The sequence below is a fragment of the Phascolarctos cinereus genome, unplaced genomic scaffold (genome assembly GCF_003287225.1).
Source record: "Phascolarctos cinereus isolate Bilbo 61053 unplaced genomic scaffold, phaCin_HiC Scaffold_2;HRSCAF=192, whole genome shotgun sequence".
In the NCBI taxonomy this organism is placed as follows: Eukaryota; Metazoa; Chordata; class Mammalia; order Diprotodontia; family Phascolarctidae; genus Phascolarctos; species Phascolarctos cinereus.
The window spans coordinates 202,661,505-202,689,378 of record NW_027555625.1 but is presented as its reverse complement, the minus strand read 5'-3'; the positions used below and the strand labels follow the sequence as shown (position 1 = coordinate 202,689,378).

The 27,874-nt window shown below is 39.6% G+C and overlaps 1 protein-coding gene across 7 annotated transcripts in view; it reads right to left on the bottom strand.

Annotated features, from left to right (window-relative positions):
• The window catches only part of HPCAL1 (hippocalcin like 1), a 192,228-nt gene extending 165,721 nt beyond the window's left edge, over nucleotides 1-26,507 (bottom strand). For 2 of the 7 annotated variants that reach the window (XM_020992670.2, XM_020992672.2), the window contains exon 1: nucleotides 25,765-26,282. The gene's annotated coding sequence lies outside the window, so the exon portion shown is untranslated. Of the gene's footprint in view, nucleotides 1-25,730; nucleotides 26,283-26,428 lie in introns of those variants that run through there. The other 5 variants (XM_020992673.2, XM_020992671.2, XM_020992667.2 and 2 more) reach the window with 4 other exon arrangements.
• Nucleotides 26,508-27,874: the final 1,367 nt, after the last annotated feature.

Here is a 27,874-nt window from a genome sequence, read left to right as displayed (position 1 = left end):
GCACTTTTTCTAGCCCCTTCCCCACACCAGGAGGTGAGCAGTGCTGTCCTTTTAAAAGGCTGCTCAGACATCCATGGGGCTGCTGAATCCCACTGCAGCTTCAGTCCACTGAGAAGACAACCCTATGGCTTGGGCTGCCTACGTGCAGGGTTATAACTACAGCTCCCAGTTTAACCACACCTGCTGCATCATCACAGAGCTTTGAGGTAGGTTAAAAATGGTAAAACGGTATGGGTGATATCTTTTGACTCAAGCCTAAATTTTATTTAAGTAAGACAGAGTTGCTTGAAGTCATTGGCCTCACTGTCTTCCTGAGTCATTGAAGTACAGTGGCAAAAGTCAAGATGACGGGTGATGACTCAAGACACAATGGATAACCTTGGCATCTTCAATGTATAACCAAGCTCTAAGTGCTCCACAGCACCTGCTTCAGCCACCTTCTTGGCCACTGGAACAAATTGTTCTTATCTACCCATCCCACCAAGGGAAACCTTCACGTGCTTGGGGTAGACACTCCTCTAACTCCTTAATAGGTTTGAGACCCCTCAGTTATTATCAGTCTGATTGAGTCCATCTGCTGAAACGGTTTACCAGGGTATGGCTACTGAGCAGGCTATAGCTACTTGGAGCCAAAGTGAGAGTTAGGTGGATCAGGTAGACACCAAAGGTGGAAAGTAGCCCTGAAAAGGGTCAGCAGCCCTCACGCCAAAGGTACTAGTCTTCCCTGAATACTCTACACCTCAAAAAGAGCAGTATCTAGGGGAGCAATCTAGAACTCTGAAGTGTCACAAGATCATAGAATAAATGAGTGAATTATTTAAGCATTTATTGAGTGCTTACTAGGTACAAAGCACTACACTAAGTGTAGGGATACAAATAAAAAAATAAGACTATAGATCAGCTTTGTTTTCAAGAAATTCACATTCTGGGGCAGCTAGGTGGCACAGCAGATAGGGCACTGGCCCTGAATTCAGCAGGACCTGAGTTCAAATCCAGCCTCAGACACAAAACACTTACTAGCTGTGTGACCCTGGGCAAGTCACTTAACCCCGTTGCCTAGCCAAAAAAAAAAAAAAGAAATTCACATTCTATTGGGAAGGAGGGGAACAATATGTGTGAAAGGTTTCAATTGAAAGTCAGATGAAAAAGTCCCATATTCTTAAGAGTATGGCAACAAAGCAGATGGTATTGCCTCTTCTTCAATGTCATTTCCACTGATAAAATCATATCAGTTTCTGATGCACCATTTGACAGTGCTATAAGCCTTTGGAGAAAAGAACTTTCTTTTCTGGTCTTCAATAGATGTGGCCTTAGCACCTGCAGGCACAGTTGCCAGGCTGCATCTCCTCAAGGGCTGCTTTTCTGGATGATGGCTATGGAAAGTGGGCTGGAAGCATTGCTATTCCAAGGGCTACTGGCTTCAGGTTCCTGGGCTGCCTCTATCAGAGTCGGAGGGGAAATGGTGGTCAAGGCAGTGGTGGTGATGGTTTGATTTGCCTGAAACATGATGCTTTCTTTTTCTCCTTTAGGATGCCTTGCTTCTGGTGGCTAACTTGCCTGCCCTGCAAGCAGCAGTTTGTTGGCAGATGGTGGGCATTGCTGGCCCCTTCTCCACAGGAGTCACCTCTCCTATGATGACTTTTAGAGCTGAGCTAAAAGCAGAACTGGTGATCTTTAAGGTACCATCATTAAAATCATGGTTCTAGGGGCAGCTAGGTGGTGCAGTGGACAAAGCGTCAGCCCTGGGTCAAGAGGATCTGAGTTCAAATCCAGCCTCAGACACATAATACTTACTAGCTGTGTGACTCTGGGCAATTGCCTCACCAAAAAAAAAAAAAGAATAATAATAAATAAAATAAAAAAAATAAAATCATAGTTATAGAGCCAGAAAAGACTTTAGAAGAAATATAACCCAACACTCTCAATTGAGATGAGGAAATCAAGGAGTTCTGAGCACCACATTTTGGGTAGGCATCCAGAAAAGGACAACCAAGATGATGAAGGGTCTCAAGATAATGCTATTTGAAGCTCAATGGAAGGAACAGAGATATGAACCTGGAGAAGGTAAGAATTTGGGAGGGAGAGGATAGCTGTGTTTAAGTATTTCAAGTCTTGGTCAGTTGTCATTTTTTAAAAATTGTACTTGTTCTGCTAGGCACCAGAAGGTAGAAAGAGGAGTAATGGGTAGAAGTGGCAACGAGGCAATTTAGATTTGTTGTAAGGGAAAACTTTCCAACAAGTAAAGCTATCTAAAAGTAAAATGGGCTGCCTTTGGAGGTGATGGGTCTGGCTCCTTAGAGATCTTTAGGCAAAAGGCTTAAAGATGGGTATCTTCATGCCTTTGAATATATATGTGTGTGTGCCTGTATCATACACATACACACACATATGCATATATTCACCTATAAATAATAATACAACAATAAGCTTTCAGTTATATTGTAGAGGGGATTTTTTTTTCAGGAATGATTTAGACTTTATAACCTCTGAGATTCCTTCCAAATTTCATATTTTATAATTCTTTGTTAGATGCTAGGGACACAAAGATGAAAAAAACAAAACAAAACAAAACCATCAGCCCTCAAATGATCTGTAAGCTCCTTGAGAGAAAAGATTCTTTCATTCTTTGACTATACATTCCCAGAACCCAGAAAACCCAGCACAGCGTCTGGCACCTGGTAAGCACTTAATAACCGCTTTCTGAGTGATTGATTACAGGTGCAAAGCAAACTTCTAACTCCAGAATAAGTACTCTTTCTACCGCACCAAGAATCAGGAGCTAACCAGATGTGAGAATAAAATATCTCAAAAGCACACCAATTGAAACTATTATGACATATAATAATTATGTAAATCAGCTGGGAAAAATTGCTTCAGGTTACCAAATTTGTATTAGCACATAACTTTTGAGAAACATTTATCATATAAAGTATACCTTCACTTCAGATACGGAAGTTAAATCAAAAAGACAGCTAAAAAGGAAGATCTCTCTGTCTGTCTCTCTTCTCTGCCTCTGTCTCTCTGCCTCTGTCTCTCTGTCTCTGTCTCTGTCTGTCTGTCTGTCTCTCTCTCTCTCTCTCTCTCTGTCTCACACACACACACACACACACACACACACACACACACACACACACACACACACCCCTTGCCCAGAGCAGTTAAGCATACAAAACACCAAATCCACATTTGTCTCCCCAACAACATGCCCATATAAAATGAGAAGGCACCATCTTTTCCTGCCTCCACACTTCACAAGCTGAAGACAGCCATTTAAAAAATCATGGTCTCTAAATGTAAGGCCCAGACTAATTTTATTTGGGGTTACATGTGGAATCCCAGAAATTAACTCCAGAACACAGATCTTATTGCCCCAGATCATTCCTAACTATTTGAACCTCGTGGGTGTTTTGTCTCACTTGCTCATCTACCCTTCATCATCTGTCTTCTCTATCCAGGCTGAAATTAATCTTTGTCACTTCAGTCAATGCCAGTTCATCTGACAGCGGCCCCTCTCTGGACCTTTCGGCCACTGCCTGAACACCTCAGGCTCAGAAAATTAAATCTCTGCAAAATTACTCCAAAGAATGGTACCAGGAGCTATTGGAGGCAGACAGTCAGTTCTGAACAAAAAAATTCAAATAGTCCCTGCTTATAAACCAGGAATTATATCTAGCCAAACCCACAGCTGAGTGCCAAGGAACACGGGTAAAGAATAAACAAAAAGATTTCCAATCTCATGAAAGTCTATTTTCATGCTAGACACAAGCTCAACAACTTTGACATGTTGGGAATGATTCTTGGTCCAGGAGGAACTATTCTGCTTGTGTTAATTACTAGTTGGGGGACTGGGAAAGTCACTGAAATTCTCTGCACCTCAACTTCCTGATCTATAAAATAAGATGTCTAGGTTGGAATTCTTAAACTAGGATCCAAGAATATGTATATTTCAATATGATTGTTTTCTTTTTAAATTCTGTGTATTTTATTTTGTGAAACTAAAAATATTATTCTGAGAAGGGCTCCATAGACTTAAGAGGGTCTATGATACGTGAAAAAGTTAAGATTCTTCTGGTCTTGTACAACCCCCTACAATCTTATTTAACTCTAAAACAGATAATTCAATTAAATTGAATAAGCATTTACTAAGTTCTTCTATGTGCTAGATAATATCCTAGGTGCTAAGGATACAACGAGGCAGCTAGGTGGCCCAGTGTATAGAATACTGCTGGAGTGAGGAAGACTCATCTTCCTGCATTCAAATCTGGCCTCAGACACTTACCAGCTGTGTGACCCTGGGCAAATCATTAAACCCGTCTTTACCTCAGTTTTCTCATCTGTAAAATGGGGATAATAATAGCACCTAAGTACCAGGATTGTTATGAAGATTAAATGAAATAATAATTGTGAAGCACTCACACAGTGTTTGGCACATAGTAAGTACTACATAAATGTTAGCTATTAGTAGATCATCATCACATCATTCTATTCATTAATTCTACTATAGCATTCCAGCCAAATTGAACTATTGCCCCAACATCTGTTCTTATTTTGTTTTCTATTTCTATAATTTCTTTTACATCATTCTCCATCCTTAAAATGGGTTCACTCCACCCCTTACATACCCCATTCTCCATCTGATGAAATCTTCTCTTCCTTTAAGGCTTAAATCTAGAATACCACTTCCTCCATGAAACTCTCCTGTCCCCAGTTGACAAATAGCCAAAGGATGTGATTAGGCAGTGTTCAGAAGGAGAAATTAAAGCTATCTGCAATCCTATGAAAATATACTCTAAATAATTCTTGATTGGAGAAATGCAAATTAAAACAATTCTGAAGTACCACCTCACATTTATCAGATTGGTTACTATGACAGAAAATAAAAATGACGAATGTTGGAGGGGATGTGGAAAAAATGGAACATTAATGTACCATTGATGGAGTTGTGAAATGATCCAACCATTCTGGATAACAACTTGAAACTATGCCCAAAGGGCTATAAAACTGCATACTTGAGGCAGCTAGATGGCACAGTGGATAAAGTACCACCCTGGATTCAGGAACACCTGAGTTCAAATCTGACCTCAGACACTTGACACGTACTAGCTATGTGAGTGTGGGCAAGCCACCTCACCCCATTGTCTCACCAAAAGAGAAAAAAAAGCATACCCTCTGATACATCATGCTATTGTGCTGTAAGAAATGACAAGCAGGATGTGTTCAGAAAAACCTGGGAAGACTTATATGAACTGATGAAAAGTGAAGTGAGCAGAACCAGCAGAACATTGTACACAATAACAGCAATACTGTGCAATGATGCATTGTGAATGACTTAGCTACTCTCAGCAATAATCCAAGACTATTCTGAAGGACTTCGGATAAAAAATGCTATCTACCTCCCAAGAAAGAACTGATGGAGTCTGAATGCAGATTGAAACAATTTTTTCACTTTCTTCATCTTGCATTTTCTTCCAACATGGCTAATATGAAAATGTTTTGCATGATTTCACATCCATAATTGATATCATATTTCTTGCCTTTTTAATGGGTGGGGAAAGGGTGAGAGGAAAGAAGAGAATTTGGAACTTAAAACATTTTAAAAATGAATGGTAAAAATAAATAATAAAGTTGAAGAAAAAGAGAACCTTTCCCCAAATACTCCATTTTCCTCACCAAGTGATTTCTTCCTCCTCAAATATTTCATAGCATTTTGCCTAGACCTCCCCTTTATACTAATTTTATCAACTTTTCTGCTCCCCTTCAATTACACACACACACAGTTACACCCCCCCCATGTTTTCTTCCCCATTAGAATGTGATCTCCCTGAGGCCAAGGACCGTTTTTTTGCTTTTTTTTGTATCCTCGGAGCTTGGTACAGAGCAAGCGCTTAAATGCTTGCTGACTTGGTTGGCTTAGCTCTCCACTATGTCACAGCTATTTGTGTCTACGTTCCCCACCCCCACCCCCATCAGATTGTAAATTCCTGAAGAACTTGGTCATGTCATATTTATCAGTGTATAAACACTCTCTGCCCCATGCATCCCCCTTTTCCCCAATTCCCCCTCCCCCACATAAGCAAAGTACCTGAAACACCTACATATTGGATGTTCATTGGCTCAGAGCTGGAAGGGGAATGAGAGGTCATTTAGTACAACCCTCTCACTTAACAGATAAGAAACTGAGGCCTGAAGAGGTGCAGTGATTTGCCTAAGGTCACAGGGGTAAGTAGCAGAGCTGGAATTCAAATATAGATCCTCTGAGAGTATTTCAGCTTTGAAAGAATCTAACAGAATATTTCTCCCAGAGGGAAAATAAAACCAGAGAAGACCAATGAGCTGCCCTATCTGGCTTATACAGCTAGGGCCTCTTTCCATTGCATCAAATAAAAGAGGCGCTCTCGCGCTCGCTCTCTCTCTGACTCTCTCTGACTCTCTCTCTCTCTCTCTCTCTCTCTCTCTCTCTCTCTCTCTCTCTCTCTCTCTCTCTCTCTCTCTCTCTCTCTCTCTCTCTCTCTCTCTCTTTTTTCTCCTCATCTGGACAACTGATTTCATGAGTGTTAAGGAACTCCCAGTAACAGAAACACCTTCTACAACTGCAGATTAGAAAATATTCTGTAAATTATAGTCTAATAGAGTTGCCAGGGACACTGAGAGTTTTAAGTGACTTGTCCAGGGTCTTTCCTATTTATTTCCTATTTATACTGTATGTAGTTTGTTTGTATATTTGTGTTTGCCTGTTGTCTCCCTCATTAGCTTGTAATCTCCTTGGCCTCTTTTTGCCTCTTTTTGTATCCCCAGGGCTTAGCACAGTGTCAGGCACACAGTAGGTATTCAATCAATGTTGACTGACTGAGTGACTCAGGAAGTACTTATCAAAGGCAAAAACTGAACCTATGTATTACTGATTCCAGGACTGGCTTTCTATCTACCAGGACCTAATGAAGATCTGGAATTTCAAGGTGTGGGCAGCTCCCAATGAGGAAACTCCTTCTACCAAAGACTATCAGTAGCCAAAAATGTTTCCAAAGATCAGATACATTCATCTTTCAATAAGCTTTTATTAAGACCCATATTTAATTAACTTTTACCTACTGCTTCTAACTGCTATTTGGAGCCTAGTATAGAAAGTCTTAATCCCACTTTCACAGGACAGCCTTTCAGATACTTGAAAGAGGGTGGCCATGTTCCCCCTAGAGCTTCTCTTCTCTGGGTTAAAGTTCCTTCCACTCAGAATGGATTAACAAGTTCCTGTTTTATATATAATGTAATGAAACTATATCTATCTGATTGCCCTCTCATTTGGAATAAGTAGTAAAAGACAAGAGGGTTTAAAGTTTACCTTTGAATGGATTTATGAGAGAGGTTTGCTAAGCAAATTAATAGTGTCAACAAGGTTAGAGATTAAAGTATGCTTAAGACCCAGGCTTCAATGGCACATTTGCATACAATCAATTCATGCGTTAATTCCAAATGAACCTTAGCTGGTCTTTACAGTAGTTCAGGCAGGACCTTCAAAGGCAAAAATGAGGTTAGTCTTTAGACTAAAGGTTTAGGTACTGGAAAATAAAAGAATATACCATAATATGGCAAGACTTCCACAGACCTGAAAGGAAGATACAAAACAAAAGCATTTTTGTTGCATATCATTTGTTAATTTGGTTTGACTCAAAGCCACACCACATAATCAGAGGAATCCAGCTATTAAAAAGATGGGTTGTTGGTTCAAGTAGCAGCTTAGAACCACTAAAAGAGTCTGGTAATTTCTCTGCGTGTCAAAACAACTCTGAGGTACCAACTCACACCTATCAGATTGGCTAACATGACAAAACAGGAAAATGATAAATGTTGGAGAAAATGTGGGAAAACTGGAACACTAAAGCATTGTTGGTGGAGTTGTGAAATGATCCAGTGATTTTGGAGAGCAATTTAGAACTATGCCCAAAGGGCTATAAAAATATGCATACCCTTTGACCCAGCAATACCACTTCTAGAGCTATATTCCAAAGGGATCATACATATGGGAAAAAGACCCACATGTAAAAAAATATCTATAGCAGCTCTTTTTGTGGTAGCAAAGAACTGGAAATTGAGGGGATACCTATCAATTGGCGAAGGGCTGAACAAGTTGTGGTATATGAATGTAATGGAATACTATTGTGCTAAAAGAAATGATGAGCAAGCAGATTTCAGAAAAACCTGGAAAGACTTGTATGGACTGATGCTGAGTGAAGTGAGCAGAACCAGGAAAATGCTGTACACAGTAATAGCCATGTTGTACAATGACTAAGTTTGATAGACTTAGCTCTTCTCAGCAATGCAAGGATCTAAGACATCTCCAAAAGTCTCACGACGGAAAATGCTATCCACATAAAGAACTATGGAGTTTGAATGCAGATCAAAGCATATTATTTGCTCTTTTGTTTTCTTTGTTTTGTTTCTTCTTTCTTGTGGTTCCTCCTATTGGTTCTACTTCTTCTTTACAACATGACTAGTGTGAAAACATGTTTAATAGGAATGTATATGTAAAGCCTATATCAGATTGCATGCTGTCTTGAGGAGGGAGGTGGGGAAGGAGGTGGAGAAAATTTAAAACTCAAAAGCTTATGGAAGTTATTGTTGAAAATTTAAAATAAATTAATTTTTTTAAAAAGTAAAATTTCATCAATAACAACAACAAAAACATCTGGTAATTTCTCAAAGGCACCCCTGCCCATTCCCCTACTCTAGTTCAACTTTCGACCTAATTCATTATCCACTGGCAGCTTCTGAATGAGATATATGCTGCTAGATGGCACAGTGGATAGAGTACCAGGCCTGGGGTCAGGAAAACTCTTCTTCCTGAGTTCAAATCTGGCCTCAGATACTTACTAGCCCTGTGACCCTGGACAAGTCACTAAACCCTGTTCACCTCAGTTTCTTCATCTGTGAAATGAGCTGGAGAGGGAAATGGGAAACCACTCCAGTAGCTTTGCCACAAAAACCCCAAATGGGATCACCAAGAATCAAACATGACTAAAAAGTGACTGAAAAAACTCAATAGGTTGTCCAAGCAACACTTTACTATATACTGGACACCAGGAACTCTTCATCTACTTGGTTTTTCTTATTTGCATGGTTAGGTCAAATTCTTTTGAGCGATCATGGAACTCATTTTGGAGGTACTTCAATGTTCAGAGAAATTCAGCACAATGGCATCCCCAAGCAGGAACATCTGGAATATCTGAATTTCTGAGTGAATTTGTTTGGTTGTGCCTTGTTAAAGACAAAAGGTCTGATGTTAAGATTTTTATCCTGAGTCTTTTGTTGACTATTAAGTTTATAATACAGTGTCTGCCCAATAGTGAGTAATTTAATAAATGCTTGTTGATTTCAATAGAAATTTTTAAGCTATGCCATAATTCTGATATATTGAGGAACCACATCAGTCTTCCTTGCCATTGTCCAAATAAAACACACTTATTCTACCCTTAAAATAGTAAGTAACCATTTACCTCCTTAGTTAATAGGCAGAAATTCTCAAAGGCACCACACGAAAACTTCAGTTTGATTTAAGTTAGTAATAGCCTGCTTCATATAAAGAACTATGTTAAGCTGAGGAAGATAAAAAATTGAAGATAAGGTCCCTTCCTAATGCAATTCCCTTCTAGGATTATAAGGAATCTGGAAATTGATAATAATCTATAACCATTATGACTTCTCTCTCATTATAAATAATAAAAACAACTTACATTTCTATGCCAAATTAAGGGATATAAAAAGCTCTAACACCTTATAAGGTAAGGGGTGAAAAAACTACATCAGTTTGTAAATTGATAAGCAATCATAGCATCATCATTTCATAGATCTAGATTTGGAAGCAAATTCAGAGGCCATCTGGTTCAAACCCCTCACTTGTAAGATAAAGCCCAGGGAGATGAAATGATTTGTCTGAGGTTACTTAGGTAGAAAGCATTAATACTGGTAGAGTCACACAACCGGAAAGCAGCAGAGCCTGCGTGAACTGGGTTCTACTGTTTTCAAGTCCAGCATTCTTTCTATTCTTATACTATACTGCCTCTTAAGTGAATAGAAACCAGCACTTAAATAATGCAGCTAAAAATGCCAGTCATCAACTAGCCAAAAACAGTAGATGAGAATAAAAATACAGCCATGTATATTGCTCAGTTATTTTCTTCACTTCCTCCTTTGGGTTCAGTTCTCTATTGTCCATCAAGAAAACCTTTACCTATGTCTCTTGAATGCCACCTTAGTGAAATCACTATATGGACGTGGCTTACTTATAAGGCCAATTTAACAACATAAATTATCTTTGAACTCTGGCCTGAATAAATATATCACTCTGGCATTTGTTTTCCTAACTGATTGCATGGAAAAGAGTAAATTAGTGCTGGTGATTCCCTAGAGAAGACAATAACTCATATTGTATAAATAACAGTTTGCATATTATATAATATTTATATAACAATTCTTATGAGACTTAAAACTTAAGAAGTAGCTTATATCCATTATCTCATTTCATCTCCACAGTAATTCTATGAGATAATAAAGTATCATCATCTCTATTTTATTAAAAAAAAAAAGGAAACTGAGGCTCAGAAAGGTCTATTGATTTGCCCGAGATCACAACCAGCAGGAAGCAAATACAGGATGCTAAAATCCCTGCCCTCTGACACCAAATTCAGAATAGAGCAGTGTTTCTTAACCTGGGGTCTATGAACTTGTTTTTTAAATGTTGATAACAGTATTTCGATGTAATGACTCCTTTGCAATCCAATCATTTTATTTTGTGCATTTTAAAATATTATGAAGAATGAATAAAGGGGTCCCTTATACAAAAAAGCTTCAGAACCCCATGTTCTAGAAATTTTCTAGCCCAAAGTAAATAGCACTGAACTAAATAAGAGTCAGAAAGCCTGGCTTCTAGTCCCAGTTCTCCCTTTCAGTAGCAGTGTGGCTGAGCAAATTATTTATCTTCTCAGCTTGTTTTCTTCTCCAAAATGTGGAAGTAAAACCATCTACCCAGCCTACTTCTGTTTGCAGATCAAATGAAAAAAATGTATAGCAAAATCTTCCTAATTATAGGATATTATTACAGGGAGAGGCACAGAAAGACAGGAGAAATTAAGTGACACCATTCTGTCAATATTTATTAAGTACCTACTATGTAATAGGCACTGTAGTAGGTGCTGGGGACCCAAAGAAAGGCAAAAAAAAAATCAGTCCCTGCACTCAAGGTACTGGGTCTAATGGGGAACACCATATGCAAACAACCATGTATGAACAAGCTATATGCAAGATAAATGAAAATCAGAGACTCATAGATTAAGGGTCAGAAAGGATGAAGAGGTCACCTCATTTTACCAATGAGGAAACTAAAACTTAGAGAGATGACTTGACCACGGTCTTGTATATACAAGAGGTAGACAGTAGAACCAGGAAATGAACCCAGGTTTTCTGACCCTGCCCACTCCCTACCCTATGGAAGAATGAGAAGTCAGGAGGGAACAAATATCTTCAAAATTACCCCTCCACAAAAAAAAAAAACAAGAGAAACACTGAAAAGAAACAAAACTACCAGAAATGCTCAAAAGGAAAGCTTTAAAATAGAAAAATGAATAATAGAACCAGGTGTAACCATGCACATTCCTATAGTGGTTGAATACATACAAAGAATTTCCCTCTGCATTCCCATGAAGGAGTTGGCAAAAGCATTATTATTCCCAACTAACAGGTAAAGAAACTGAGGCTCAGAAAAGTTAAATAACCTAGCCTAACTTAAGACAGCTAGTTTAAGGGACAGGGTTTTAATTTTAACCAAGCTGTCACTTTGCAAAGATGAGTTTCAAGAAAATGGGGAAAAACAAAAACAAAACACTATAGATTAACAGAAGCAAACATAATGCATCTGAATAAAAATCAACTAAATCAAGCCTTAAAATAGCATCAGAAACAAAGCTAGAATTTCCTTAAGAAAAAGTAAAATTGGTACTTTCCATACTGAAGAAAATTTATAAATTAATTTATTTATTTTTAGTCTTCAACACTTCCATAAGATTTTGGTTTTAAATTTTCTCCCTTTTCTACTTCTTCCTCCTCCTCCCCACCCCAAGCGTACAATCTGATATAGGCTCTCCATCTATATTCATGTTAAGCATATTTTCCCATTAGTCATGATGTTAAAGAACATTTAGAACTAATGGGGAGGAACCATGAGAATGAAGCAATAAAACAAAACAACAAAGGAAAAGGAGAACAAATAGTAAGCTTCCCTCTGCGTTCAGACTCCATATTTCTTTCTCTAGGTGTGGAGAACAATTTCCATCATGAATCTTTTGTAGTTGCGTTAGGTTCTTGTGTTGCTGTGAAGAATCAAGTCTATCAAAGTCAGTCATCCCATAATGTGGTTGTTACTGCATACAGTGTTCTCCTTGTTCTGCTTATTTCAGTCTGCATCAGTTCATGTAAGGCTTTCCAAGTTTTTTTGAAGTCTGCCTGCTCATCATTTCTTATAGCACAATAGTATTCCATTACATTCATATACCACAGCTTGTTCAGCCATTCCCCAATTGATGAGTATCCTTTCAATTTCCAATCCTTTGCCACCACAAAAAGAGATGCTATAAATATTTTTATACTTGAGGGTCCTTTTTCCATTTTTATGATCTCTTTGGGATACAGACCTAGAAGTAGTATTGCTTGGTCGTACTAAAGGAATTAAAAGAAGAAATAAGCAAAATACAAAACAAAAAAAAGGTCAAAAAGAAAGAGGTATTAGAGTGAAACTAAGGAATCTTGGGATAAGCTGAGGATGAATTAGTTAGAAATACCCATAGAAAATACACAGACAACTATGGACTTTTTGAAAAAGAATGGCAAAAGAACAGTGGGGGGAGGAAAACATTACATTGGAAATTGATTTAGAAGAAATGTAGACAAAGATGAAGGATGGGGGCTGGTTTAAACATTAATTTCATGTAGTTCAAACTATATGACAGATAAGGAAATAAAGGAGAAATGATTTAAAATAATTGCTCAAGGTCAAATCATATCTTTCTGATAGAATTTGAGTAGCAATCTTTTTACTAAGGTCCACAATGACCTTTAAGCCATCTTGATTATTTTTTAAAATAAAGCTTCTATTTTTGCTACTATTTTCTCTTTAAAAATGTTTTTTAATTTTTTTTAAATTTTAAATGTTCCACCACCCCACCCTCACCCCCAACCCCCAAAAAGGGCCTAGAACAATAAAACCATCAAGGAACTCAGAAAGAGAAAGAAGAGCCTTCTACCTGAAAGCCACAGGCAACTCGGACTTCTGTATTAAATGTCTGGTCATACCAAATGGTCTAAATATGTTTAGAACAGTTTTAGACCAGTATTCTTTAAAAAAAAAATCACAAAATCCTTGATATTTTACAAATTGGGAAACTGAGTCACAGCAAAAACAAATTATTGCCCCCAGTTGGTAGAACTTATGCCCAAATTCAAAAGCTTTTAGTATTACAGATTTATGTGTAATAAAAACAATCAGGAATAATAAGATATCACTAATAACATAAATTAATAAATATATTATAATATATAAATATCATGTATATTAATATGTAGTATATAATAAAAATAAATTTTAGTAAGTTAAAAAAATTTTAAAAATAAGACAACAATCCTCTATATACACCTCCACGGGAAAAAAATTGGCTACTGTTTACTAACCTTTGGCAAATACTACAGAATTTGCTGATAAAAGGTTTGGTTTGAAAAGTAATAAAAAAAAATCAGGTGACTGACTTTTTCTTTTGAGTAAAGAAGGCACAAAAATGGCTACTACTTGTGTCTTGCATTCCTATCCTTCCTATCCTTAAGAGACAATAATTGATTGCTTACATTATGATGTGACATAGTATTGTCATATTAATAGCAATTGGTTTCCTCTCAAACAATTAGGAGATCTTTAATAAAGCACCTTGAAGTGGGTGGTTGAGGTATTCTCTGGCAAAGGCAGAGAATAGAGGTTGGGGAGCCTCACAGGTTTTTCTCTTCCTTTTGTCAGTAAGTGGACAGTGGGCTCTGAATCAGACAACCCAGAAGGAGACAGTAGGGTGTAGTGAGGTGAATGCTGGTTTTGAAGTCAGAAGATCTGATTTCACTTCCAGTCTCTTGTACCTCCTACCCTTATAAATTTGGGAAAGTCACAACCACCCTCTCCAGATCTTGATTTTTTCATCTGTAAAAAATAAATAAATAGGTGAATGAATGAATAAGTTAAAAAAAATGGATGAATGAAGAAATAAATAAATGGGGGAATTGCTGATCAGCAATGAAGTGAGCCCAGAAGTAAGAGGTGAAGGAGAAAGAACAACCAGATCTAAAATTAGAGAATTAGCATCCAAAACCTGGCTTTGCCACTTACTACCTCTGTGATACTTAATCTCTCTTGTGGCCTCAGTTTCCTCATATGTAAAATGAGGAGATTTGGATTAGATGGCCTCTAAGGTCTATTCTAGGTCCCTTATCTATTAGCCTATGAAGATGAGGAGACCAGTCTAGACTGATTTGGAAACTGGGGAGTATTTTTAATGACAATACACAAACAAAAGTCCATCTCTTTAACATCACTATTCTTCCAGTGATACAGCAAGGCTGCAAGTTATGGGATAACAGAATCTACAAAGAACTGAAGCACTGGGTCACTAATGAAAACAATGGAGAAGCACATGTTACGCATGAGCTACATTGTATCACCAATATAGAACTGCACAAGACAAATGTCATGAAGGATATCATCAGAGAAATACATGACTAGAAAAGCAAGAACAAAGGATAACTCATGCAGCCTACATACACCTAATAATGTCTAGAGCACGGTCTCTTAATCTGTGCTTCATCAATGATAGATTTTCAGGGTGTGTGTGAAGTTGGATAAGAAAAAAAGCTACATCTTTATTTTTACTAATTTCTAACTGAAATTTAACATTTCTTTTAATTACTTAAAACCATTATTCAGACAAGGTGTTCATTTGCTTCACTAAACTATCAGAGGGGTCCATGACACAAAAAGGGTTAAGAATCCTTGGTCAAAGGAAAGACCCTCAGACATTGGATGGACTCCCTGGAAAGAAATTATAGGAAGACATTAACAAGAGAGAGTCATGCAGAATAAGAGGTGTGGATGGTGGGGCAGCTAAGTGATACAGTGGATCGAGCGTGGGCCCTGGACTCAGGAGGACTTGAGTTCAAATCAGGCCTCAGACACATAACACTTACTAGCTGTGTGACCCTGGGCAAGTCACTTAACCCTAACCAAACAAAAAAAAGGTATGGATGGGTTTGGTTGTGCACAATTGGAGAAAGTATTGCTAGGCTTGAGATTCAAGAAGAGCCGAGTTCAAGTCCTACTCCATATATTTAATAGCTATCTCATCCTGGGCAAGTAACTTAACCTCTCATAGCCTCAGTTTTCTTATCCACAAATTAGGGCTGATAAAAGCACTTACCACACACAATTGCTGTGAGGATCAACTAATATAACAAATGGAAACGTAAAAGTCATCAGATAGATAGATAGATAGATAAATAGAGAGATGGATGGATGGATGGATGGATACTAGGTATTATTATTATTGTCACTGTTATAATTGTTGCTGTTGTGGTTACCACCATCATGAGAGCAGAGATCCACCAAAGTCAAAATGAGGAAGCTGGGCTAGATGATCTCTAAGGTCCTTTTGGCTCTAAATCCCACAGCAGGGTGAATCCCAATTTGTAATTTAATACCTGTGTGGCCACAAATATATCATTTTCCTTCTCAGATCATTACCTTGTTTATTATGTAAAGTTGGGATAATACTTATACTATTTATCTCACAAGGTCATTATGTCAAAATCACTATGAGCCCAGTAGTTGTTGTTCAGTCATTTTAGACCTGTCCCACTCTTTGTGACCCCATTTGGGATTTTCTTGGCAAAAATTCTGGAGTGGTTTGTCATTTTCTTCTCCAGGTCAGTTTACAGATGAGAATACTGAGGCAAACAGGGTTAAGTGACCTGCCCAGGGTCACACAGCTAGTGAGTAAGTGTCTGAGGCTAGATTTGAACTCAAGAAGACGAGTCTTCCTGACTTCAGGCCCAGCACTCTATTCACTGCACCACCTAGTTGTCCTTATAAGTTCTAAACAACTACAAAAAAAAAGTGAGCTATTATATCATTATCTACCAAGACTCCCAAAGTGCCAAGCTATCATCCCACAATCATCATTGTTATGACTTAGAAACACAGGATTTAGAGCTGGAAGGGACCTCAGAGATCCAGACCACCACTTTCCAATCCCAATTGAGAAAATTGAGTCCCAGAGAAAGAAAATTATTCATCCTTGAACAAGCCTTCATTACACAAAGTACATTAAAATGGCCCAGCAAAAAAATAGATCACAAAGTCATAATGAAGAAATGACCTAAAACTGGAAAATGGGGGACTGGGGCACTATTAAAATGATCAATTCTGTGTCCCAGAAACTGCAGCCTCATGCACAGAAAGGAAGGCAGAAGCCCTGACCACTCAAAGAGGAAGGAGAACTATGGGCTACACATACTTATGTAGGATTGCTAATTTTGAGAGCAGCCCTGAGAGGGTAACTTTAGCCAAAGAGCCTATGCTTACAACAATTTCAGCAAATGCTCTCCATTCACGGAAATAGGGAAAACCAAGATTCTATAACAATGGGCACTGTTCAATTCTTGGTGATGAATCACACTGACACCTATTTGAATAGCCATGCCATTTCCACACCTAAATTTGGGAATTATCATCATTCTTCTACATCTTTTTGAGAGATTCTAGGGAGATAAGTACAAAGATGCCCACAAATTGTTTTTTGAGATTCATGTATTCCAAAATGGCAGCTTTCCAAGGTGCAAAATAAAAAACCTTTCCCTGGGATACCCTTTTGGCTTTCTGTAAGTTTCTGCCATTGGGTTCTGATACCTAACGACTTTTCTCCAAAGTCTGACTCAAAACACACCAAGTAAATTTGAATTCTAAAAGAAATTATAAAAGGTTGAGTCCCATTATCCAAAGGCCTATGGCAAAATGGGGTCAAATTCTGAGAGTCTACCATGGAGGGACCATCTTTTCATTTTTGCAATAATCCAATGAACATGATAGCACTGGAAAGGAAAGAGTTTATTGGAAATCTAGTAAAAGGATTACCACTCTGGGATACAGCCTCAGGAAGAGGCCTATCTCTGTTAGTCAATCAATAGCTAAGTGACCTTAGACAAGTCATTTCACTTAGACACTTCAATTTCCTCATCTATGTAATTAGTTTACACCTTTTCTTGAAAAATAAAATAATAGAAGGAAAATGTATTTGATTAGTACTACCACTATTATTAACAACATATTTCTCTAGTGCTATAAAATTTACAAAAGTAAACACTCACAACATAGGCTGTGAAAGTATCATAAACTTTAATTTATGCATGAAGAAATTGAGGTACAGAGGGGTTAAGTGATTTTGCCCATGGTCACACAGCTAGTAAGTATGAGAGCTGGGACTCAAAATACAGGTCTCCTGATTCTAAGTTCAAAAAGTTTTTGTTTTTGTTTTTGTTTTTTAACTATATTACAATGTCTTTTGAAAAGTAAAAGGTGTTAGGGGCAGCTAGGTGGCACAGCGAATAGAGCTCTGGTCTTGGAGTCAGGAGGACCTGAGTTCAGACTCAGACACTCAACACTTTTTAGTTGTGCGACCCTGGGCAAGTCACTTAACCCCAATCACCTCACCAATCAATCAATCAATAAAAAAAAAATTAATTAATTAATTATTTAATTTAATTTAATTTAATTTTAAAAAAGAAAAGTAAAAGGTGTTGGGTATCCTTCAAATTGGAGCAGCTAGGTAGCACTGTGGATAGAGCACCTGGCCTGGATTCCAGTCTGACCTCAGAAACCGACTAGCTGTGTGACCCTGGACAAGTCTCTTAACCCTGTTTGCCTCAATTTCTCGATCTGTAAAATGAGTCAGAGAAGGAATGGCAAAGCCCTCCAATGTCTTTACCAAGAAAACCCCAAATGGGGTCACTAAGAGTCAGGTACAACAGAAAGGACTCAACAACAACACCCTTCCGATTGGGAATGGCTGGATAAACTACAGGATATGAATAAAATAGAATATAACCAGGACAGTAAGAAGTAACAATTATGGGAAATTCAGAGAATCATTCCAACTCTAAATCTATGATCCCTGGACCCTTTCCAGAATGGTGCTATATATACTGGGGATACCAGAAACCAAAGAAAACTGTTTTGGCCATCAAGCATTTTATATTGTATTCCTTTCTTACTCTCTCTGGATTTAGGTGTCTATCATATTATGTATATGGAGCCAGTGTGATAAGATTAGGTGCCTTTCTATCACTACTTGCTCCTTTACCCTAAAGACAGAATCTGTTCCTTTCACAATCGACTTCAGAAAATTCTCTGACTACTTTCAAATGTCAGGTTTAGTATCGCTTCAAGCCAGCAGTACACTTTGACAGGTGGAGTATTTCTTAATGACTATGGAAAACAGGTTGAAGATTTTATCAAGTAAGCAGTGTCGTAAATCATTGAAAGCATAATACCTGGACTGGGTAGTTTCAGCTAAGAAATTACATTTTGGAGGAGAAAATTAAGATCCATGTGTTCCGAGGCAGATGTAGAGATACCTCCATCTTCCATACCTCTATCACTCTGGTTATCTCTTCTGGCCAAACCCCTCAGCAAACATCAGTACTATCCTCATCAACAGCAGCAGCAATGGCATCATCATCATCATCATCATCATCATCATCATCACAGCTAACATTTATACAGTATTTTAAGGTTTACAAAGTATTTTACAAATACTGTCTCATTTTATCCCCATGACAGTCCTGGAAGGCACTAATAATAAACAAGTATTTCCATATAACTTTAAGGTTTGTAGTACATTTCACAAGTATTATCTCATTTTAACCTAACAATCTTGGGAGATAGATGCTACTATTAGTCCCCATTTTACAGATGAGCAAACTAGGGCAAACAGAAGTTAAGTGACTTGCCCAGGATTACTTAGCCAATAACTGTCCGACGTCAGATTTGAACTCAGGTGTTCCTGACCCCAACTTTATCATTCCATCCACTTCATCACTTGACTGCCCATAGAACAAATGTAAGAGGGACAGCATTATGGGATATAGGATGGATAATTTTGATAACATTAAATTTAAAAAGATTTTGCACAAACAAAACCAATGTAGCCAAGATTAGAAGGAAAGCAGGAAACTGGGGAAAATATTTTTACATCAAGTTTCTCTGATAAAGTCTTCATTTTTGAAATATATAGAGTCAAATTATAAGAATATGAGTCATTCCCCAAATGATATATGGTCAAAGGATATGAAAAGAAAGTTTTCATACAAATAAATCAAAGATATCAAAAATCACATAAAAAATACTCTATATCACTACTGATTAGAGAAATGCAAATAAGTACTGGGGCAGGTAGGTGGTGCAGTGGATAGAGCACAGGACCTGAAGTCAGCAGGACCTGAGTTCAAATCCAGCCTCAGACACTTGACACTTAACTAGCTGTGTGACTCTGGGCAAGTCACTTAACCCTGATTGCCTCATGCAAGAAAAAAAAAACTGAAGTACCACCTCACACGTATCAGATTGGCTAATATTACAGAAAAGGAAAATAATGAATGTTGGAAGGGACGTGGAAAAATTGAAAATCTAATGAACCATTTATGGAGTTGTAAATTGATTGGCCATTCTGGAGAGTAATTTGGAACTGTGTCCAAAAGGCTATAAAACTATACACACTCTTTGATCTAGCAATGCCACTATTAGGTCTGAATCCTAAACAGTTCAAAGAAAAATGAAAAAGACCTATATGCACAAAAGTATTTATAGGAGTTCTTTTTGCAACAGCAAAGAATTAGAAATAGAGGGGATGCCCATCAATTGGGGAATGGCTAAACAAGTTGTGGTGTATGATTGTGATGGAATACTATTGTGCTATAAGAAATGACAAACAGGATGATTTCAGAAAAACCAGGGAAAACTTATGTGAACTGGTGCAAGGTTCAGTGAGCAGAACCAGGAGACCATTGTTCACAGTAATAGCAATATTGTATGCTTATCATCTGTGAATGACTTCAATACTCTCAGCAATATGCCCCAGGATAATTCCAAAGGACTAATGATGAAAAATGCCATCCACCTCCAGAGAATGAACTGATGGCGTGTGAATGCAGATCAAAGCATATTATTTTTTTTAAATTTTTCTTGGATTGTTGTTTTTTTTTAATCTGTTTTCTTTTGCAACATGGTTAACATGGAAATATTTTTACAGGACTGCACATGTATAATCTACAGCAAATTGCTTTCCTTCTCAAAGAGGGAGTAAGGACAGAGGGAGAAAACTTGGAACCCAAATTTTTTTAATGAATATTAAAAATTGTTTTTCACATGTAACTGAGAAAAATACAACAATTTTTAAAAAAGAAATCGGGGTCATTTGTCCAGTTTGTTCTTGTGCAGTCATGGCTGTCTCTTCATGACCCCATTTGGGGTTTTCTTGGCAAAGATACTGAAGTGGTTTGCCATTTCCTTCTCTAGCTCACTTTACAGATGAGGAAACTGAGGCAAACAGGGTGAAGTGACTTACCCAGGTCACACAGCTAGTAAGTGTCTAAGGACAGATTTGAACTCAGGTCTTCCTGATTCTGAGCCAGCTGCTTCTACCCACTGAACGAACTAGCTGGGGTCATTAGTTTATTATAACCTTAAAATAGAATTAGTGATATGATGTAAGGGAGTCAAAATTATTTCAACCTTTTATTATATTAATAAACATTTAAAATAGATATAGATATAGATATAGGTATAGATACAGATATAGATATAGATATAGATATAGATATAGATATAGATATAGATATAGATATAGATATAGATATAGATATAGATATAGATATAGATATAGATATAGATATAGATATAGATAGATCAACCACAAGGACCAAAGTATAAGCCTGCCAATCTTTTCATCTCTCTACCTGAACCACATCCATATTCCAGCCCTTGGTGCATTAGGTGTCACTGTTTTAAGTTGTTTTGTTTCTTTCAGAGTGTTCTGAGAGGCACATGAAGCAACTAAGGACTAAACAGGTAGGAGTCACATCGATAGCAATTGGCAGGGTCATTAAACCCAGGTCTTCTAATCCCTAAACTTTTCCACTATACCGTGCAGTCTGCCTTCCTCTATACACAAATACAGATTTAAGAAATGTTTGTTTAATTGAATTGTGAAAGATCCAGAAAGACATAAATACATACATCTGAACATGTGGCAAACCCAGCAGATGATGTGGGAGAGCTTTGTCCCTAAAAATACAACATGCCCATAGTCGTTACAGCATAACTTCCCAGGCATAAATGACATCAAGCAGTACTGACAAATTGCTTTAAAAATGTATAATCCTCAAATCTATACTTGTAGCTGATGAAATTAAAGCTTTTTTCCACAATCAAACACACACAATTTAGTATGTCTCAGAGTGATCAGCTCTAGTATAAATAGCACACCACTCTAAAGGTAACCTGAGTGGCTTCAAGTGTATCTTACCTGTTGGAGCTTGGATCTTTCTACAAGGATTCTTCATCATCATTGGTTCATACCTAAGCTCAGTATCTCACCACAATGATGTCTCCCCAACTTCTTAAATCATTCAAAAGCTGGCTTGCTGAAAGACATACTGTGAGGAAACAGAATTGCCTCTTCTAGGAAAGGGAATAAGAGGAAGAAAGGAAAGTGGATCTTGGTCCTAGAATCACAGGCATCATCTAGTCCAGACCAGTCATTTTACGTATGAGGAAACAGAGGTCTAATGAAAGGAAGTGACTTATCCAAGGTCACAAGAGCTTATTCACAAGTAATACATTCAATGTTACAGAGACCAGTGACAAAGTCACTAGAACCCAGGATTACTAACTGCCAATCCAGTGTTCTTCCTACCATACTACAAGTAGACTCCTTAGTTAGGTTTTGAGGTCATCCCTTGCCCACCGGTGTGAAGCTCTAACCCCCCACATACACATACACACATACACACACACACACACACACACACACACACACACATACCCCTTCACCAAGTTGTCTACAAAGCCTCTGATTAAATGTCTTCAGTGACAAGGAAACTCATCTCATGATGCAGTTTGCATAAATGAAGAAAAATCTGGATCAACAAATACATTCAATTCACTCCCAGGCTGATACATACAACCATATCAGCCAGTACAAATAGAAACCATAAGCCTTTATATTCCAGTTTCTTCTATTTCTGTTTCAGCATTGAACTCCATAAAAGTGACAGTATATCCAGGACTGTCCACATAGTATCATGGTACTAAAATCATAGCACTACAGATCTTACTGGAAATGAGTAGGGTTCTGGCTAACCTTATTATAGAGAGGTTTGAGCAAGGTTTACCGAGGTTTATCTTATTCTTTTTCCTACATGGAGCAGACCAACTTTCAGTATATTCGCAAAATGTTCTCACAACAAAGTTGATTTCCTGTTTCATAAAGGGGAAAAAAAATTGATTCAGACAGAGGACAGTGATGGAAAGGGGCATAAAGTCACACCATAAGTCAGTGGCAAAGCCCAGAATAGAATACAGCTCCCTGGATTTTCAATCTGGTACATTATCTACTGAAACCACCGAGCCTCTCTATAATTACGTGTTCTTTTCCAAGAGAGCCTGCAGTTGAATAGAAATGGATCTGGGATCAAAATACTGATTTGCTTGAAACAAAAGCCTAGTTTCAACAAGAAAAAAGCACTGGGTCTGTCTTCAGTGCTGTGAAAGACAAGCTAATTTTAAAAATTTATTATTATTGAATCTGATTATCTGATTATGGGTTTGAAGAGGACGACTCACAGATGCAAGACCAATTTTCTCCAGAAGGATACAAAATCATTTTAGGAATCAGAAATAGGTTGCATTCTAGATGTGTCACTACCATCAAGTTCAGAAGAAAAATCAGGGATTGGGTTCACATATCACCTACAGTCTAAGCTTTTCAGTCCACTCCAAAGTTGAACTATACAAAGCTAACAGAAGAGATTTGTGTTTTCAGTCTCAAAAGCCACAAAGCATTCCAGCTTCCCTGAAACCATTTACTACAGAGATACTTATGACTCAGGAATCAAATCCGATACTCCAGTAAAACCAAGCTGTTAACCTGTAGTCATGACATCAATGACAAGCAGATCATTTTGAAGCTGTCTCAAATATAGACGGGGTCTGCCATTCCCTGGATCCAATATGGCTTATTTGGGTGTCTTTTAATGTTTTGCTGTTTGTCTTGAAATTGCTGGGATGAAGGGAGGGAAGAGGCCAGTAGAAATGGGGTTAACAGCTCATCTCTGAAAGTCACTGAAGGTCCTCTGGTAGTATCAAGTGGTAGGAGCAGTTCCCAAGGGAGAGACACACCTCAAAGCTGAGGCAGATCGTTACCATAGCTTTACTTTCCAATGACACTAGGAAACAGTGAAGCAGAGCTGGCAAGAGCCTCTGTATGTGAGGGAGAGCTAATCTTGGTAATGGTTTGAGGCACACACACTCAGCAGAGTGTAATTTTGTGAGTGGGAGGTTTCAAAACTGAAGACTTAAAACAAATACATAAAAGAAATATGAAGATATGGGTGGTGAGGGGGTGTCCCATAACCACCCCCTCCCTTTGCTGATCAGTTGAGAGGCTGACTTGTTTCAGGGATGGAGAGTGAACTAGAAGAGGACAATTCCTAACCAGGGAGATTTTGGTGATGAAAAGTCACTAAGCACAGAAAAAAGGATGAAATTTTCTGCTCAACAATCTTGTGCAGGGGAAGGAGTCTGATACTGGATGGGAGGAAATGGGAAGGGCATTCAACTGTGACTAAGAACTGAGGCCAAGCTGAATTGAGAGGGAGCTCAGACGGGGCTGACTGAGTCCAGTTACAAAGATCGCGCAATCGCAGTCCCACTTGCAGCCATTCACTGCTAGTCTCAAACATTTCACAAGCCTGAGCATTCGCATTCAAAAGCTAGAAGGCTTTTTGAATTACTGCAGTTTGTCCTGGAGACAGGAGAGGAGCCCCTTCCCGCGTTGCCTCCAAGAAAAACCACACTAGACTCTTGGAAACGGTAGTGTGAGTTACCTACCACGAGGATGTATATCCCCGGGAAGAGTCAATCCTGTAACTCCACTGGTAAGATTTGGGAATTCGAGAGGACAATTCTCAGTTTTAAGCTCAGGCTGAAAGTGTACCAGGAGGTAAAAGATTAACCAGGGCTTAAAGTTTCCCCGATTCTGGGCCCTCCCATTAAATTAAAGAGGCTGAAGCTACCAAATAAACATAAGACAAAATGAAAATCCCAGAACCAACCAGTTACCATAAAGCAAAATAAATAGACTTTAGAAAAATGAAAATAATGAACAAACGTCAGTGAAGTTTAACTTTGAAATCTACCCAACACTACCGAAATGGGAGCATGAGGGGTGTGGGAGACTAAGGAAGGAGAAAGAGCTGGGATACACACACCACCACCACCACCCCAACCCCTGCTGCAGAGAGAGATCAAGGGATCGAGGCTGGTCTCCAGCAGGCAAGGATGAGAATGCAAGGTGGCAGTACTAGCTCCCGACCCCATAAACTGCAGTCAAGAGCCTCCTCCCCTTTGCCTGAAAATTCAGAATCGTTAATCATTCTCCACCTGCCGCGTTCAAATCTCAAGGAAACCATGGGGCAAGACCTCCGAGAACCGCCTCTCCATCAAGGAATCGGGAGCATCAGCCGAGGATCACGGTTCCTTTCACCACCACTACCAAGGAAATTCCCACAAGGCTGGGAGGTTAGGGGAGGGGACCTGCACGCACAAACTCAGCAACCAAACTGCGCTGCAACCTCAGATTCCCTGGTCTCCTCACTCAGGCAGACGGTGAGACGATCCAGCCCGGCAAATTCATTCTCAGGGGACAGGGGTCTCAAGTCCCTGCACTGTGTACAAGCCAGTAGGATGAGGCCAGGCAAGAGGAGTCATCGAGAGAGGAGCGTTCAAAAAATTCAGTCGACTAGCATCTATCTAATGCCTGTTGGGCGCAGAGCCCGGTACTGGGCAGAGAAAGATACCCAATTCAAATCATATGGTGTTAGTGTTTGTAAGGGACCTTAAAGATGGTCCAGACACAGATCCTCGCTTTCCAAATGGGGAAACCGAGGCCCAGAGAGGAGGAACGACTAGCCCAAGGTCACGTGGCCAGTTAGTGACAGAGACGGGATTCACACCCAGGACCTCTTGCTTCAACTCCAGCTCTTTACAGATAAAATACGCTCCCTGCCCTCAGGAAGCTCACAACCTAGTATTGGGATGAGGCACACACGCAGATAATAACTCTAATCCATAATATTTCATGCTGAGTGAATTAGCGAGGCTCCCAGGCAGGGAAATGCGCTCTGTGGGGTGACGGATCCTTTGACTTAAGCTGATTTTGGTATGGGTCTCCCTAGTCTCGAAGATGCCCCTTGGCCAGTGAAACCTTAGCGAGGGACAGAGGGGAGGGTGGCCAACATTCAGAAACAGCGTAGCCTAACCCAGTACACACACACACACACACACACACACACACACACACACACACACACACACACACACACACCTCTTTTGCTTCCAGCTTCTTACCGGGTCCTTACCAAGAGGCAGCAGGTCCCCCAAGTTGTGGCTCCCGCTCCTGCTCCGCCTCCGGCTCCCGATTACTGACCGCGGCACCGGGACTCTCCTTCTGGGGCTGCGAGGAGCGACGTGGAGGTGGCGTCCGCTTAGCGCCCAGATAGCAGGCTAGCAGCGCTGGCCCCACTCCCGCTCAAGCCACCGGTCCAACTCTGCGCTCATCGCCACCGAGGAAAACAAAAGGAAACCGGCGGAGAGAAAAGAGGAAACGAGGTGGAGGCGCATGGGGAAGGGGGAGGGAGGGAGGGAAGGAGGAGGCGGCGGCTTAGGGGCGGAGAGGGCGGGCTGGAGGGATGGCCGAGAGGGCGGGGATAGGGGAGAGGAGCAGCTACCAAAAGCGACGGGAGAAGGCTGGAGATGGAACACGTTGCGCTGAAGTTTGGCGCTGACTCGAGAGAGAGGGGAGACAGAGGACTAGGAGAGAGGAAGGGACAAGCAGCGATCACTCCTCAGTGACCCGCCCCTCCAGCCAAGCGCCCCAGGACTGGCCCGTCATTCATGCCCCCACCCTTCCCAGACCAGACTCTATTACGAAGGCGGGGCCGCGATGTAGGAGGCACCACGGCTGGACACCTCCCTCCAGCGCGCGCCTTATGGTCCTTCCCCTCCCTTCTCCAGCCTCCTTACCTCCGACTTCTCACCTGAGCACTGCGGAGGAGGGAGAAGGGAGGAAGAAGGAGGAAAGAGGGAGGGTTAGGGGCGACTGGGGAGGTGGTTCCTGTAGCTCCGGCTCACTTGGTACGCGCCTGCCCCGCCCCTGCCCCGCCCCCGTCCCCAGCCTCTGCACTGAGCCTCTGCAGCAGGCAGGAAGTCCTGAACAGCCCGGCCTCGGGAACTGGGCGAGGGGTGGGTTCCTTGAGCCTAGAAAGCGAGGAACACCCAGCTGGAGCTCTCTGGAGCGTAGACCATCCTCCTCAGGTTCAAGGTTTGTCTCCCCAGTACCCAGCACGGACCCTAGCCCAAGACGCTAGCTGCGTGACCCTTGGACAAGTCAGTCTGCCTGTGCCTAGTTTCTTCATTTGTAAAACGGAGATCATTCTACTTATTTCCTACTTCACAGGGTTGTTGTGAGGATCAAATAAGATAAGCTATTTAAGGCACTTCTCAAAACTTAAAGCAGTATATGTTCGCTATCATTATTGGACTCCGGAGGGGGAATGGTGGTAGATCGTCGTGTACCAGAAGTCAAGAGATTTTCATTTTTCACTCAATCCCCAAGGACCTAGAACATAGTAGGTACTTGATAAATGGCTTTTTTGCCTGCATGCTTTACTGTGTGGTTGAAGGAATGAATTGAGTGAATGAATGAATTCTACTCCTGACTCAGATATTTACATATGTCACCATAGATTAATTGGTTCACCTTTGTGAACCTTCCTTTACTCACCCTGTAAATTGGATCTAATAATACTTTCACGACCTAGTTCACAGGCCTGTTGTGAATATTAAGGTATTATACAAATACATACTATTATGAATAACTGTTTGATGACTTGAAGGCAGTTGGAAGATGCCCTCTATTTACTATGCTACCTAGCTCCATTGGCCCCTTTCTCAACCCCATTCTCCCCTTCCTTAAGAGATGCAAAGTATCTTCAGAATAAGGCTTTTCCTTTTCTCCCCACTTCCCAAAGAAGGGAATGAGTGAGTCATTTGTGGGAATAAATAGGCAAGACATTTAAAACCCATCCTTTCCAGATTCTTTGTGTCACTCTAAAAAAATAGGTTTATCTTCTTAGGCGAGTACAAATATATACACTACCCTTTCCTCACCTCCACCAAAAAGAAAAAAAGCCTTAATTTCTGAATAAAGTTTTCCTAAATTTTTAAGATGTGGAACTACAAGGAAAATTAGAGATCATCTCAAGGTTTCTTAACCTAGGGTCCATGAACATATATATGTATATATTTGTATATATCTATGTGTGTATGTATGTATATAAATACATACACATTTATAGACACACACATGTATATAACCCTATTTCGATATAATTGGTTTCTATTGTAATCCTATGTATTTTGTTTTATAGATTTTAAAATGTTATTCTGAGAAGGGGTCTATTGGCTTCA